This window comes from Haliotis rufescens, unplaced genomic scaffold (genome assembly GCF_023055435.1).
Source record: "Haliotis rufescens isolate VD_foot unplaced genomic scaffold, xgHalRufe1.0.p SCAF_14, whole genome shotgun sequence".
Lineage (NCBI taxonomy): Eukaryota > Metazoa > Mollusca > Gastropoda > Lepetellida > Haliotidae > Haliotis > Haliotis rufescens.
The window spans coordinates 31,252,993-31,267,561 of NW_025963824.1; the positions used below are offsets into that span (position 1 = coordinate 31,252,993).

The 14,569-nt window shown below is 41.9% G+C and overlaps 1 protein-coding gene across 4 annotated transcripts in view; it reads left to right on the plus strand.

Moving 5' to 3' along the window:
- The window catches only part of LOC124143338 (cholinesterase-like), an 85,107-nt gene extending 84,543 nt beyond the window's left edge, over positions 1–564 (plus strand). For all 4 annotated transcript variants that reach the window (XM_046512272.2, XM_046512276.2, XM_046512274.2 and 1 more), the window contains one exon: positions 1–564. This exon is cut by the window's left edge and continues 1,219 nt beyond it. The gene's annotated coding sequence lies outside the window, so the exon portion shown is untranslated.
- The last annotated feature ends 14,005 nt before the right edge of the window (positions 565–14,569 follow it).

The following is a 14,569-nucleotide window of genomic DNA, read 5'->3' on the forward strand; positions in this document are numbered from 1 at the left end:
CTCTTCTTGTTTCATTTGGCTCTTTTGACATCGTTTATTAGATGTGATTTTGTTCACAATTCGCCATCTTCTCGGTCTAAATGCATGTGACGATTTAATTATACAAATCGATGTGTGATAACGCTGTTTTTCAAATTTAATTGTGCTGTTTCGCTCTGACATTCTGAATGTTTGGTGAAATTAAAGTTTCGGCAATTCGACAACTTCTCCATCAATTGCTTACAACGATATAACAAATACACAACTGTTTGTGACAAACGTGTTTCTTCGTATTTCCTTTGACTTTTCCTGCAATTCGACGATCTTTCGCACACAATTCTTACGACGGTTTGTAATAGATTATGGTGTTCATGATATTATATAATTACACCGAGTATATGTACAGCTGTTTGTCATCTTCTTCATCATTTGAAATATATACTCATTCTTCCATTTCATAGCAATTGTATTTAGATGCTAGAACCAAGGTGATGGTGTGTACTCTGCCAACCGTAGCAACAATGTATAGCTGTTCAATGCTCCAAGTACATACTATAGAGAATAAAATCAGGTTTTGATATTGTTGGGATTGGTTTTTTTAAATATTAATGGCAGATTTACATGCTGTGTATTCTGATGACGTGCATCTTTCTTGAGTTGGTCTCCAGCAACTGGTTGTCCCCGCTGAAGATCCGCGTTTGAATTGGTCTTCAAGAACTCTGCTTGTCCCCCGTGAAAATCCGGGTTTGAATTGGTCATCAGCAACCCATGCTTGTATCACCGTGAAGATCCGCGTTTGAATTGGTCTTCAAGAACTCTGCTTGTCCCCCGTGAAGATTCGAGTTTGAATTGGTCATCAGCAACCCATGCTTGTATCACCGTGAAGATCCGCGCTTGAATTGGTCTTCGGGAACCCGTACTTATCCCCCGTGAAGATTCAGGTTAGAATTGGTCTTCAGCAACCCATGCTTGTTCCCCGTGAATACCCCGGTTGGAATTGGTCTTCAGTAAACCATGCTTGTCGTTGTCATAAGAGGCGATTAATGGAATCGGATGGTGAGACTCGCTGACTTGGTCGATGCATGTTTTCGTATCCCGATTTCATGCTCATGATACCAGTTACTGATATTTTACAGACCGCCGTCATAAATCATTCGGAATAGATACCCATTTTTCAATAAGGTGGAATATTGCTTAATACGGTGTTAAACACTGCAACACTGGCAAACTAGGTGGAATATTGATAAATACGGTGTAAAAAAACTGACAAACAATTTTCCTTTGTACGTTCTACACGTGTAAGCCATGCTGTATAGACACCTTACATCATTCTGTTTAGATATAGTCTCCACCTACCCTGATACAGAATGTATACACACGTTAAATCATTCTGTCTATACATCCCTCCTACCCAGATACAGAGTATATACACACGTTACGTCATCCTGTCTAGATATAGACCCCATATACCCCGCTACAGAGTACATACACACGTTACATCATTCTATCTGGATATAGACCCCATTTACCCTGATACAGACTATATACACACGTTACGTCATTCAGTCTGGATATAGACCCAATATACCCAGCTACATAGTACAGACACACGTTACATCATTCTGTCTAGATATAGACCCCATATACCCAGCTACAGAGTATATACACACGTTACATCATTCTGTCTAGATATAGACCCCATATACCATGCTACAGACTATATACACACGTTACGTCATTCAGTCTAGATATAGACCCCATATACCCAGCTACAGATTATATACACACGTTACATCATTCAGTCTAGATATAGACCCCATATACCCAGCTACAGAGTATATACACACGTTACATCATTCTGTCTAGATATAGACCCAATATACCCAGATACAGTGTATATACAGACGTTACATCATTCAGTCTAGATATAGACCCCATATACCCAGCTACAGAGTATATACACACGTTACATCATTCTGACTAGATATAGGCCCACCTACCCATCTACAGATTACATACACGGTACATAATTCTGTCAATACAGTTTCCACCTACCCATCTACAGAGTATATACACACGTTACATCATTCTGACTAGATATAGGCCCACCTACCCATCTACAGATTACATACACGGTACATAATTCTGTCAATACAGTTTCCACCTACCCATCTACAGAGTATATACACACGTTACATCATTCTGACTAGATATAGGCCCACCTACCCATCTACAGATTACATACACGGTACATAATTCTGTCAATACATTTTCCACCTACCCATCTACAGAGTATATACACACGTTACGTCATTCTGACTAGATATAGGCCCACCTACCAATATACAATGTAGATACACACGTTACGTCATTCTGTCTAGATGAAGGCCCCAACTGCTTAACATCAGGGTATATTTCGTACTGTTACTAGTCTACACTGGTTTCATGAAGAATATCATTCATGATAATATCGGGAGCTTCCACAATACTACAAAGGCTCACATTGTAAAGTCAGATATAGCAAACTACGGTTATAACGAACTCAAACGGACCAGTAAATTTAGTTCGTTATAACCGCAGCTCGTTATAAGCACATTTACAGCATATATACAGCAAATGGACTGGACCAAAAAACAGTTCGTTATATCCGAATGTTCGTTATAAGAGTGTTCGTTATAAAAGTAGATTACCGTAATGTCATATCTATTGACAAAGAGAAACGAAACAGTAATTCACGAGTTATGCCCCTTGAATGAACTCCCGAGATTTTATCACCGAGAGTGGTTCTCTGTGATTGAACTGTTAAACGCCTCGTTCGGAATTCTTGAAGATGTCGATGAGTTCCCCGCCTCGTTGTTTGGAGAACGGCAGCCACTTCGCCACAAGATGACGACCACTTATTTGTAAAATTAGATTTTCTGATTAAAGTTTTTAACATTCCATTAACTGATTGGTTTCTGCTGTGAGTGGCGCTTGCCATGCAGGTTGTTTACATTACATAGACACGTTCGTAAATACAGAAGCATTTGGAATCCAAATAAAGGAATATTAGAAATCCTCGAAATCATTTCCTTAAAGAAGCCAAATCGTTACAAAACGAGACTCCGTGTACCGTAAATGTCTACTTGAGGGTGCGAGCTCCAATAACTAGATTTGTTTGTTTGTTGTTTAATAGCGCCCTCTGCACATTTTTCCGAGGCAAGGGAGTTAACTGACTATAAAGGTCCAGTTACCACCCTTGCAAATCTAGGCTGAAATTTCCGAGGTATGTTTTGGCTGGTCTCACGAATCTATGTGTAGCGGCCATAAAATTTCCGAGTCCCGTGATGGGATTCGAACCACGGACCTTCTGATCCGAGGTCGGACGCCTTGTCCACATGACCAAAGAGGTTAACCCCGTCAGCAAGCTGACAAGGTAAGGATGTCATCTGTGGGGCGACTCCACGCCCGGCTACATATGCATAATTATATAGTCAAATCGAAATCGTGCTACGAAATCTACATCCGGTTCGTAAACAACATGGCCACTGCCGTACAGATGTCGGTATAGTGCATGATGTGATACTGTAAACTTGGCGTCCATAGATGTTTTGATGCTCTGTGGTAGGTAAGACCCGTTTTATTCTAGTTGTACTAGTTCTATTGAAAGCCTGTGACGACATGGGGATCTATGGGTAATTGTACAGAAATTTTATGCATTTTTATTTTTTTACAATTGCCTGTGACAATTAATTTTTGGGCATATGTGTTTTACACATTCCCGGTATATTGTTGAATCCTAGAAGGGACATTTTCGCGTTGTCGCATTGTCGCCTTACAAAAAAAGCAAACGTGTCAAAATTAACCAGAGCGCGACAATGCGTCAACGCGACATATTTCGACCTTGAAAAATGTCGCATTGTCGCCCTTTGGTAAAATGCAAAAAATAGTATTCAAAGCGCGACAAGTGGCCAAAATGTTGCTTTATGGCAGCGCTTTGGTAAATGTCCCTTGTGTTAGACAATGTCCGTTCTGAGATTCCATATTGTTGGGTTCAACGAAACCTCTAAATTCATAAAATGTGTTCGAGCACTTGTCTCGGTAATGACACGGAGATCGGTAAGTCTTCCCCGCTTATTCAAAGGGGGTTGCAACGAAACTCATGAATTATTTAAAATGGGACCTTGTAGGTAATTTTGTAGAAAGAACATCCATTTCTATGTTTTTAAACAATTGTTTATAATATATATGTGACATTTAGTCTGATTGTTCTTAAATTTTCGATATTTTGTTAATTGCGGGGTTTTAGTTTTATTTAAACCCTGAAATGCATGATATGTGCTGAAATGTTTACCGTAATACTGAAAAGGAGATGGTGCCATCACAGTTGAGGAGTCGGGTGTCGGGGATCGAAAAATGAGGAAGGTGCGCATCCATGCGTAATAAATATAACAAACTGATTGTTCAAGTGTAAAATATCTCCCAACATTGTCAAAATAAGCCTACCCTTGGCATGAAAACAGTATACAGTAAACTACGGTTATTACGAACTCAAAGGGACCACTTATTTTAGTTCGTTATAACCGTAGTTCGTTATAAGCATGTATACAGCATATATACAACACATGGACGGGACTTCAAAATCAGTTTGTTATATCGGTCAGTTCGTTATAAGCGTGTTAGTTATAACCGTAGTTTGCTGTACTTTTTAAAATCTGGATAACTGCTTAAAATTTAAGTTATTCTAAATGCCATTTTTCGCTATATATTGCCGTTAATTTGCTATGGCGCGAAGCTACATAAAACATTATGTACGGTCAAACTGAAGCTTCCGTTATAAACACTTCTATTCTGCGTAAACGTTTGATAATGCAACAAAGACAATCAAGAAGATATTGTTATAAAATTCGAATCTATTTTTTATGTGTCGGAATAATGGTAGTAGAAGTGAAACAATTCTATTTTTAGTCTGCGTAAAATGCGACTGCAAACAACTTTCAACAATACTGACAAAACTCATTTATCCTATTGTAAATCTTAAGTTTGTGAAACTTTTGGATGACACAGACGCAGATACAGTTTATTGCTTTAGCGAGAAAATCTGTTCTCGGCGGTATGCAGTATAATTTGTAGCAGTATCACTTGGGGTTAGTTTTCGAAATAAGTATCGGCCAATAGATCCGAGGCCGACAGATTAGTTTTAAACTTCAGCAGGCCCTAACATCCTGCAGTTTACCTTAAGCTGTAAACAGGGTAAATGAATCATAACACTGGGATTGCTTGGTGAAACGGTCCAGCTTCAAAATGAACGCCTCCGTGGTCTAGTGGTAGAGCATCCGCCCGGAGAGCGGAAGGTCCGGGGTTCGATCCCAGGCCGCGACATACCAAAAGACGTTAAAAGATGGTACTTGTTGTTACCCTGTCTGGCGCTCGGCATAAAGGGGCTAAAACAAGGACTGGTAGGCTCGGAGTCAGTATGCGAGGTCTGAGTGGGGTATTCATGCTAAACTGCGGCATGGTAACTCACTGGGCTAGCACTATAACTCAGCATCAGTTCGGACTAGTACAAGCAGCCACACACACACACACGTGCATGCACATCGCTATATAAGTGCAATAATCTTGGACGCGACGTTAAACCCAATTTCACCTCACCTCACCCAGCTTCAAAGTTCTCCGCCCGTTAACTCTTTCAACAACGCAGGCCGGTGTACCGGTCACACCGTTAGCCACGTCAATACAATATTAAGTTTCATGAACCCACCTGTCGTATCATTCATTTATTAAATCAATCACTTTTCACAATGTCAGAAAATACGAATTTCATTTATATGTATCATATTTTATCAGTTGATTTAACAATATGAACTGTTTCCCGCAATGTTGTTAAAAAAATAATCCGGGTCATAATCGAACATGTCAAAGAGCAATATATAGACGATTTCAAGAAAATCGTAAATAAATAAAATAAAATAATATTAAATATAATCAACAAAAATATTTCTAAAAACTGACAAACTTGCATCTAAGTTACTGTTTTAAGCAGGACCTATGTTTAAAATATGGAACTTCGTGGACATATCGTGCTATGTTACGTCCTGTGACAAGTGAGTGAGTGAGTGGGTTGGGTTTAACGCGGCTTTTAACAGTATTCCAGTTATATAAAGGCGTGTCAGCTTAATGTGGGAGGAAAGCCCGAAGCGATGCAGGTCTCCGACGTTTACTGCTTCGGTGAAACCCACGAGCACGGGTATGGTGCTGACAAACCTAGAAACATAATCGGGGCGAACCGGGATTCGAACCCACAATCACAGGGTTCTGGCGTGTCCAAGGGACGCAACTGTGCACAGCGAATCGCTGCGCCTTAGACGACTGGGCCACCCGTGCACCCTCCTGTGACAAGGATTTCTCATACATAATATTATTATTTTGACATTAAACATCGTGTCCGAGCCTAAAAACGGAGGCGCAAATGTCGAGACGTCATTTGACTTACATTACACGATCGCAGGAAAAGATGGAAATATAACCAAAGACTTTCGTCTAAATCTGAAATATATCACACACGAAGACTGTATCTATTGCTGTAATTTGATTGTCTGCCTTAGGTCATGTGCTAGATTTTGACCAAACCCGATCCTTACGGCAAAAGCGTCATTAGAAACCAGTTTCTATCCAATAAAACCGCATTTGAAAACTATGAAAATACTCCTGGTGATATTACTGTAATATTATTAATGTTCAAAGTATTCCAACGTGTTATTTTTATACAAAGCTTCGAAAAACAGAGCTTTCTAACGGTACCGAACATCGAACCAGTCTTCGCGCGTGTTATTTTTATACAAAGCTTCGAAAAACGGAAGTATTTCCCGTATATTTTTTCATGTCACTAGCGGAAAGCTACTATCATATTTGATAGATTGGACTCAAAATTGTTTGATCATCATTTTCCCATTACTTTAACAATGAAAATATATAAAAAAATAAGTGATAGCTCTATGTAAATCACCATAATTGTCGCTTCTTTGGTGCTTCATCTTGTCGTTATGAATGTGTAAGCTTAAACGTTTACGAAAAACAAACGTTATAAATGCATTAATTAAATAGTGTGAAAAATATAACTTTCATATTTATAAACAGTAGGATTAAACGTTTCAAATGGTGTGTGACATTTCGTAGCAAAGATGTTTTACAAGCTTATAATTTCCTTGGTAAATGTAGGCTTCATCTATCATTACAGAGTATCGTGTACACGGTGTGATGGCATTAAAAGCTTCTGATTGACTGGTTGTGTTTTGAAATTTCTATTGCAAGAGTATGTCTCCCTGCTTCAGTAGGGGCGGTCAGGTAGCCAAGTGGTTAAAGCGTTCGCTCGTCACGCCGAGGACCCGGTTCGATTCCCGACATTGGTACAATGTGTGAAGCCCATTTCTGGTGTCCCCCGCCGTGCAATTGCTGGAATATTGCTAAAAGCGGCGTAAAACCATACTCACTTATTCACTCCCTGCTTCAGCTAAAATGTTTGCCAGTAGGCCTACAGGTTTATAAACGTGCTGGCCCTTAAAGCTCTCAGTTTACTCTGCTGACTGACACTGTGGGGTACATGTTGGTTGGTTGGTTGGTTTGTTTGTTGTTTAACGCCGCACTCAGCAATATTCCAGCTAAATGACGGCGGTCTGTAAATAATCGAGTCTGGACCAGACAATCCAGTGATTAATATCATTAGCATCGATCCACGCAATTGGGATCGATGACATGCATCAACCAAGTCAGCGAGCCTGACCATCCGATCCCGGTGGGTTACTGAAGACCTATTCTGCCCCGGATCTTCACGGGTCTTGGGGTACATGTGGTTTTATTGGTATTATGACATGAGCATAAGTTAAAAATTGATAGAAAACAGCTGTTCGATTGAGCTGAGGTCAACTTGTGCTGCGTCACGTGACTTTCATTGACTCGGAAAAATATATATATTCCACACACACACACACACACCCTCCCCCCCCCCCCCCCCCCCCCCCACACACACACACACACCTGTGACACACCCTCACTCTCGAACGTAGGCTGACGTCAAATAACATTCGGTTTCAAACACATGCCGATGTTGATTAATGCATAGTATTGTACACATGCCTCTCCTGTATTCATTGCAGAGGCGGTGGGGTAGCCTAGTGGACAAAGCGTTCGCTCGTCACGCTGAAAACCTGGGTTCGATTCCCCAAATGGGTACAATGTGTGAAGCCCATTTCTGGTGTCCCCCTCCGTGATATTGCTGGAATACTGCTAAAAGCGGCGTAAAACCATATTCACACACTATCTAAAACAGAGGTCGGCGATGAGCATGCCCAACAGTTAAAACATCGGTCCCTTTTGCGAGGATTTACAGTAATCTTTCCCTCCGACGTCTTCCTGGCATTAACTGGCAGACCATGCCTGATCAGTACAGGGCATGCACATGTAATGTAGGTATCGATCTCGTCTCATCATAGACTCGGCAAAAAACGTGACGACTGTGATCCGATGTACACGCACTGTCTCCTGTGAGCGGGTTTGCTCGCCATCCACGCACGACCCGGCCAGGAGTTGGTCGAGATCAAACACTATAAGGAGGGCTCAGACATGTATGAAGAATTAAGCGTAATCTCATCATAAGACAGATACGAGAAAACACGTTTAAGGTATCAGTGATATGTTCAAGTAATAATCGGCTCCACGAGAAAATCCATAGTTTTGTTGTAAACGGGTGTTCTCGTGCATGGAGTTGCCACTTGATCTTGCCATATTCTCAGATCGGCCTTCGATGTTTTTTTTATGTTATTCGAAATAGCTCATTTAGCTTTATTAGTTGCAATATACGTCAGGGAATGAATGATTTCAGCCCAAAGATAAGCTGCGTATTGACGTTATTACGCAACATAAATCACCATAACACTATTAATTTTGAATTGCATGCTTTTAAATACGCTTGAAGGGTTTTAAAAAAGCAATCGTATTACAACCCTGAACGTAATTACCCAATACAGCCTTTTCAGTTTGAGTACCTGACTATCTTCACTCGTCTTTATTTACTGATCGAATATATACATACACTCTACTTCAGTGAATAATGCGCAAATGTGCTTCGTTTCTTTATTACCATTAGGAGCGACGTTTCGGTGGAAGTTCTAACACCGTTATCAAGCAGGTGATGTACAGCCCAGTGAAGATTCCGGGGTAGATAGATCTTCAGCAAGCCATGCTTGCCGTAAAAGGCGACCAACGGGATCGGGTGGTCAGGCTCGCTGACTTGGTTGATGCATGTCATCGATCCCAATTGCGCGGATCGATGGTCATGATGTCAATCACTGGATTGTCTGGTCCAGACTCGATTATTTACAGACCGCCGTCATATAGCTGGAATATTGCTGAGTACGGCGTTAAACAACAAACAAACAGAGTTGTTGTTGCATTAAGTTTTTAAGAGGTCGCCTTCTGCCTAAGCAATTTCGGCTGACCTATCCCTCTTTGGGACTCCTGTGTGTGAGTAGGGTACACATATCTATTGTGAGTTTGGTATTCACATAATTTCTGTTTTTGTATTGCTATGATTTCTATTTTCTTGTATTGATATGATTTCATTTTTATCCTTGGCTGGTCTGTTTATATACGCTCGAGGAGCTGTACATTGCTATTGCATCTCTTGGCTTTAGGAGATCTATGACAGATAGCGGATCTAACTGCAATTCTCGTTTTTACCTAGCCCGGGCTGGGGCATGGTCTTGACATTCTAGTAACACGTGAGCAATCATTATGGTTTCAGCCTGATTGCAAGATGAACAAACCTTGTCATGGTGCTTTTTGCGACCGAGTCTGAGGCATGAGATGCCTCCAATTCAGCCGTGAATACTGACTGACCATCAGGCAAGCGAACTGAATGTGCTTGGGGTTTGGAGCTGTGGATATGGATCCCGTAACCAGCACTGTTTTTGATAGGATTCTTGGATCCATCAGTGTATATATGGGTCCAGCTGTCCCAGGTAGTTTGAATTTTAGTGATAGCTACTGATCGTAGTAGGGTTGGGTTTTCTCTTTTAGTGACTTCTGATGTTAAAGCAGTGTCAACTTTGGGAGTTTTTAAAGTCCAGGGAGGGTGTAACGCTTTGTAGTGACTTTCTGGAGGCTGAATGTCATCACAATTGTTACTTCGGATGAGTTCACGTACTAATATCCCAGATGGCTTTAGTGAGGGAATTTTTCGAGCTAGGGCTTCATCTCGAGTGTTTTTGTCTCGCCATATCTTTTTAACCAGATGTACAGAGTATGGTTGACAAGTATATATATATACTGGATAGGAGGCAGTATATATACAGTTGAGTAGGTTTTGGATACAGTTACGGGCGGTCGGGTAGCCTAGTGGTTAAAGCGTTCGCTGGTCACGCTGAAGACCCGGGTTCGATTCCTGACATGGGTACAATGTCTGAAGCCCATTTCTGGTGTCCCCCGCCATGATATTGCTGGAATATTGCTAAAAGCGGCGTTAAACCCAACTCACTCACTCACTTAGATACAGTTACACTGGAGTGGAGAAGCCTGTTATGTACACAGAAGGGTAAAACATACTGGCCGGTAAAGCATCCCTTACTGTCATAAAGAAGTTGTTCATCCATATACTAGTATTGAATCCTTACTAACTTTTATTAGACTCCGGGGCGGTCGGGTAGCCTAGTGGTTAAAGCGTTCGCTCGTCACGCCGAAGACCCGGGTTCGATTCCCGACATGGGTACAATGTGTGAAGCCCATTTCTGGTGTCCCCCGCCGTGATATTGCTGGAATATTGCAGCGTAAAACCGTACTCACTCACTCAATATATTAGACTCCAACGTCTTAATGCCCCTCAAAGAAGTGCTTCGTTTCGCTTATTGCAACTGACACATGTGTCGCTGTTGTGATCTTGTACGACGTCTGTCACGATCATACTTGCGGCCGCAGATGCACAGAAGAAAATTAGAAGTTACCTGAATATACATTGTAATTAACAAAGATATTAATTGTTGAAAAACAATCCACTCGCTGATTTAAGACCCAATAGACAGGATAGTGAGTGAGTAAGTATGGTTTTCCGCCGCTTTTAACAATATCCCAGCAATATCACGGCGGGGGGCACCAATATGGGCTTCACACATTGTACCCATGTTGGGAATCGAACCCGGGTCTTCGGTGTGACGAGCGAACGCTTTAAGCACTAGCCCAGGTAGCATGCCATCATCGGCCCTGCATCGGCCCTGCTACCCGACCGCCCCAAGACAGGATCCAAGGGAGTGAGTGAGTGAGTTTTAACATTATTCCATTTATATCACGGCGTGTCAGCTTGATGTGGGAGGAAAGCCCGAAGTGATGCAGGTCTCAGACGTTTACCACTTCGGTGAAACCCACGAGCACGGGTATGGTGCTGACAAACCTAGAAACATAATCGGGGCGAACCGGGATTCGAACCCACAATCATAGGTTTCTGGCATGCCCAAGGGACGCAACTGTGCACAGCGAATCGCGGCGCCTTAGACGACTGGGCCACCCGTGCCCCTAGGCAGGATCCAAGGGAGTAAATATGTTAAAAACACACACAGAAAATGATCAAATTGCCAATGTGAATCATAGCACGTGGAATAGATATACTCAGTGGTTAAAAGAACCAACTGAAGCCCTGTTGTTCATCATTGAGTGAGTCGGGATGTTCAAGATATTTCAGTATATAAAGGCGTTGCCTAGAACTTCCACAGTGATGTTGTTGTGAATTCCGCTGTGGTCGTTTCGGGAACTTGGAATTATTTTACGACGCTTCTACAGATATATGCTGCTTGTATTGGTGAACTATTTAGTTTTGTTTGTTTGTTGTTTAACGCCGCACTCAGCAATTTTCCAGCTATATAACAGCTAATAATCGAGTCTGGATATGACAATCTAGTGATTGACATCATGACCATCGATCCACGCAATTGGGATGCGATGACATGCATCAACCAAGTCAGCGAGCCGGACCACCCGATCCAGTCAGTCGCAGCTTACGACAAGCATAGTAGCCTTTTACCGCAAACATGAGTTGCTGAAGATTTATTCTCTACCTGAATCTTCTCGGGTCGAACTATTTAGTTGAGAGATGCAGAGACACTCAAATATCAGGATTATCGTCATACAAGTTTGGTGATTATCATTAAGAATGTACCAATTAGGTGTAAGAATGGACATTCATTAAGTTTGCACTATAATTACAATGGCAGTACACAATAGAGTTGTAGTACAATTCTAGTATTCAATAGCAATATATAATATGATGGCAGTGGCCAGTATCAAGTACAAAAATACAGTGGTGATGGCAAAAGTCAGTGGTAATAGTATATTCACTCAGTGGCGCTGGTCAAGCTTCATAGATGGGGCTAGGCAGGGAATACGCGGTGATCCTAACACGCAAGCTGGTCTTGGTGTATTCTCAAATGAAAATGTGTGATGAAATGTGTGACAGACGCGAGAGGCATGCTCTTGTCTCCTAAATTACCGTCTAACTAGCGTCCAGAACTTTCTACAAAGTGCTGTAAGGCTCCATACAATGCACGATGATTCTCGCCGTTTCCGGAAGTTACTACACCACTCTGGCATCTAAATAAAGTGACTTCCTGACGACTGCTTACATTAAATAGCACTACATTCCTGACAACTAATCATTGTCCAAATACAAAACAACGAGCGTCTACCGAATCTCAACAGAAACAATATAACACTGTTACAATCATCGTTCAACAATACACACTGCCATATAACAGTACACCGTGACAATCGGAACGTCTTTCACACCCGACAGCCTCGATCTCTCGGTGCACTTGGCCATATTTTGGAACGCTCAGCTCGTCTCTTCAGCACCTGGTTTACGATACGTGTAAAGGGATGATTTATAGTAAACCAACATAAAATACACTGCCATATGACACTCTCCCGCATTGAACAGTATTCCTGTCTTATTACACAAGACACACGTGTGTGTGTGTGTGTGTGTGTGTGTGTGTGTGTGTGTGTGTGTGTGTGTGTGTGTTATTTCTGATTCATCATAAAAAAATATCTGATTAAACAAGAAAAAGGTAACCAATCATTTGTACACGTATACATGCTATATTGCAAAGCGTCGTGTTAGTAAAGGGAGATAACTTCTACATCCTTTTCCTCAACGCGTGGACAGTTGTGTGTTGCACTCCGACACCAAGCTGTATGTACGTATGTCAACAATCTGACACTGAGTGCTGGTTCATATTTGGAGGCGTGGTGGATTATAGGTGAGATGAAATGGGGTTTAACGTCGCGTCCAAGATTATTGCACTTATATAGCGACGTGTATGCACGTGTGTGTGTGGCTTGTACTAGTCCGGGCTGATGCCGATTTACAGTGCTAGCCCACTGAGATACCATGCCGCAGTTTAGCATGAATACCCCACTCAGACACAGTATACCGACTCCTAGCCGACCAGTCCTTGTTTTAGCCCCTTAATGCCAAGCGACAGACAGGGTAACAACAAGTACCATCTTTTAACGTCTTTTGGTATGACGCGACCGGGGATCGAACCCCTAACCTTCCGCCCTCCGGGCGGACGCTCTACCTCTAGACCACGGAGGTGGTCGATGGGTTATAAGACAAAACAATGAATATAAAATTGAGTTGAAATAATTTACTTTGACCCAAATATAATAGCGTTGGGGCATCTATATAGGTCTTAGGTTGCGCCATGCGATCCGATATGTTTACATTAGGTGATGTGGCTAATTTTAAAAACATGACAAATGTACTCGCACAGTTTTCATGGCGTCCAATGTTGATTTGTTTGTTTGATTTTAACGCCGAACTCAGCTATATTCTAGTTAAATGACGACGGTCTCTAAATAATAGAGTCTGAACCAGACAATTCAGTGATTGGGATTGTGTGGGTGAGTGGGTGGGGTTTAACGCCACTCTGAACAGTATTCCAGTTTTATCACGGCGTGTCTGTACATCTAACTGTACAATCACATGTCATTAATTTACCAAATTTGAATACCTTTGGCTTGTTGTATTCATATACGTTGCTCTTAGATCAGTATACACTGGATATACACTGGTGATATCACGGCGTGCCAGCTTAATGTGGGATGAAAGCCAGAAGTTGTGCAGGTCTCAGACGTTTACCGCTTTAGTAAAGCCCACGAGCACGGGTGTGGTGCTGACAAACCTAGAAACATAATCGGGGTGAACTTGGATTTGAACCCACAATCATAGGTTTCTGACGTTCCCAAGGGACGCAACTGCGCACAACCAATTGCGGAGAGTCAAACGACTGGGCCGCCGGAGCTCCCACTCACATGTAAGTTTACGAGAAAAGAAAAAAAGAAAAGAAATTATTGCCTCCATGCCACACTCATATGTGCCAGTGTTTTAGTGTTTTCTTGAAATACACACACACACACACACACACACACACACACACACACACACACACACACACACACACTTGTGATACAACCAGTGTGGGGATCGTTACCAATGCTTCCAGTCACTGGATTGTCTGGTCAAGGCGCGATTTACAAGCCAAGGTAGGCAAACAGGGAGACAGAC